The sequence below is a fragment of the Salvelinus sp. IW2-2015 genome, unplaced genomic scaffold (genome assembly GCF_002910315.2).
Source record: "Salvelinus sp. IW2-2015 unplaced genomic scaffold, ASM291031v2 Un_scaffold4045, whole genome shotgun sequence".
Taxonomy (NCBI): Eukaryota; Metazoa; Chordata; class Actinopteri; order Salmoniformes; family Salmonidae; genus Salvelinus; species Salvelinus sp. IW2-2015.
Genome location: NW_019945317.1, coordinates 32,100 through 34,911, shown reverse-complemented (window position 1 = coordinate 34,911; position 2,812 = coordinate 32,100). Strand labels below are relative to the sequence as shown.

Below are 2,812 nucleotides of genomic sequence, written 5' to 3'. Positions count from 1 at the left end.
TACACACCCTGTCTTCCAGGTTCTCCACAGGGTCGATCAGCTTGTGTTTCTTGAAAGATGCCACTCTCTGATGAGGCTCCAGGTGAGTCTCACAGTAAGAGGCCAGACACACCAGGCAGGACTTCTGGGCCTTGTGCTTTGTCTCAGTGCAGACATGGCACTTCTATGGGTTTGTCCTGGGGTTATGGTTTGGGCTTGTCCTGGAGTGAAGGTTGTGGTTTCAACTGGAGCATGCTTCTTGAGATGAGCAGTTATTTCAGAAATGAAAATGCTGACATGAAGCTCAGGTCTTCTATCAAATATCTCCTTAGACATTGGACACAGGCACAGGTCAGTGCTGTCCCAGTATCCTCTGATACAGGCCTTGCAGTAGCTGTGTCCACATGGGATGGAGACTGGCTCAGTGAACACATCCAGACAGATAGAACAATGGAACTGACAGGACAATGCTGGAGGAAGCCATAGCTGGGAACAGACCAATGAAATTATAATTTATGATGGTCTCTCTGAAATGTCATTCAACATTAGTTTTTTATTGACAAACGTGTCCTCTCAGTGTCAACAACACACTGTTTATCACATCAAGGTGTTTATCCTTGGGTGGCATGTAGCCTAGTGGTTAGAGTGTTGGGCCAGTAACTGAAAGGTTGCTAGTTCAAATCCCTGAGCTGACAAGGTAAAAATCTGTCATTCTGCCCCTGAACAAGGCAGTTAACCCACAGTTCCTAGGCTGTCATTGTAAATAATAATTTGTTTTTAACTGACTTGCCTAGTGAAATCAATCAGATTCTCTCTACTTTCTCTCTACTCTCCTAAACATGTGTTGACTGTTGCTATTTTTCCACTGATCAGGAAAAGAGTCAACAAATGACTGGAGACTACATTAGGTGCAGCTGTATAGATAGATTCTTGAATTGTAAACGATTGATCCTGTTCATAACATTCAGGTTTCCAGTTTCACTTCAGCAAAGTGACATTACGAAGCCCCTCTCTACCCTGTACTGTTTACTGAGAGAGAGAGAGAGAGAGAAAGACTGAGAGAATGAAAGAGAGTGAGACTGAGAGAAAGAAAGAGAAAGAGAGAGAGAGACTGAGAGTCTGAGAGAAAGACGAGAGAGAGAGAGAGAGAGAGAGAGAGAGAGAGAGAGGAGGGTAAAGTGAGTGTGTGGCATAGTGTTATAAGTCATATGAGACCGTATAAAAAACAGATGTATTTTTTCATCTTGAATATATTCTCAGAACACTTTTAGCACTGTTCATTATGTTAGTTCATAATAACTTGGGTTTATGGGACCTTGAGTGGAATGTCATCAAAAGTATTGTTCTCTGTTAACTGGGTGAAAAGTAATTATCAGCATCACATTTAACTAGGTCTCTGCCTCTCTGTGCTGTGTGTTTGACATCTGATATCCTACTCAGACAGTGAGAGGAGGAATAAGGGGCATGTATGCATAGGCTGTAAATCCTACAGGAGGGAAAAATGGCACATGGACTCAAAGATACACCCTTTACATTTTCATTGTAATATACAGTGTTATGATGTCAGAGAAACCTTGATCATAATACCATGTAATACATTTCTAACATATGCAAACGTATTCTCTAATTCATGTACAAATCTAAACAAAGTCAAATCAAATCAAAGTTTACTTGTCACGTGCGCCGAATACAACAGGTTTAGACCTTACTGTGAAATGCTTACTTACAGGCTCTAACCAACAGCGCAAAAAAAGGTGTTAGGTGAATAATAGGTAAGTAAATAAATAAAACAACAGTAAAAAGACAAGCTATATACAGTAGCGAGGCTATAAAAGTAGCGAGGCTATAAAAGTAGCGAGGCTACATACAGACTCCGGTTAGTCAGGCTGATTGAGGTAGTATGTACATGTAGATATGGTTAAAGTGACTATGCATATATGATGAACAGAGAGTAGCAGTAGCGTAAAAGAGGGGAACCGGTACCGATTGCCATGCAGTAGTAGAGAGAACAGTCTATGACTGGGGTGGCTGGGGTCTTTGACAATTTGTAGGGCCTTCCTCTGACACGGTCTGGTGTAGAGATCCTGGATGGCAGGCTGCTTAGCACCAGTGATGTACTGGGCCGTACGCACTACCCTCTGTTGTGCCTTGCGGTCAGAGGCCGAGCAATTGCCGTACCAGGCAGTGATGCAACCAGTAAGGATGCTCTCGATGGTGCAGCTGTAGAACCTTTTGAGGATCTCAGGAACAATGCCAAATCTTTTCAGTCTCCTGAGGGGGAATAGGTTTTGTCGTGCCCTCTTCACGACTGTCTTGGTGTGTTTGGACCATTCTAGTTTGTTGTTGATGTGGACACCAAGGAACTTGAAGCTCTCAACCTGCTCCACTACAGCCCCGTCGATGAGAATGGGGGCGTGCTCGGTCCTCCTTTTCCTGTAGTCCACAATCATCTCCTTAGTATTGGTTACGTTGAGGGAGAGGTTGTTGTTCTGGCACCACCCGGTCAGAACAACATATTATACGTATATGCTTTGTGTCTGTGTGACGGAATTCCCTGTTCACTAAACTCAGTCAGAGTTGACGAGAGAGATGATAAGTGGAGCTGAGTTATCACCAGAAGGATTTTGTGTAAGGAGATATTTGATAAGACACCAGATCTCTTTGTCAATACTTTCATTTCTGAAATGGCTGCTCAGCTCAAGAAGTTGGCTCCAGTTGAGGTCTTAACAAAGAGATCTGGTCTCTTATCAAATGTCTTTTTACACATTGGACACTGGCACAGGTCAGTGCTGTCCCAGTATCCTCTGATACAGGCCTTGCAGTAGTTGTGTCC

General features: G+C 43.2%; 2 protein-coding genes across 2 annotated transcripts in view; both read right to left on the bottom strand.

Annotated features, from left to right (window-relative positions):
- The window catches only part of LOC139026168 (ephrin type-B receptor 5-like), a gene marked incomplete at its 5' end in the record, with an annotated part of 37,644 nt that overhangs the window by 13,316 nt on the left and 21,516 nt on the right, over positions 1–2,812 (bottom strand). The gene's annotated exons all lie outside the window — the stretch shown is intronic.
- The window catches only part of LOC112076802 (E3 ubiquitin-protein ligase TRIM39), a 14,058-nt gene that overhangs the window by 10,540 nt on the left and 706 nt on the right, over positions 1–2,812 (bottom strand). The window lies entirely within an intron of this gene.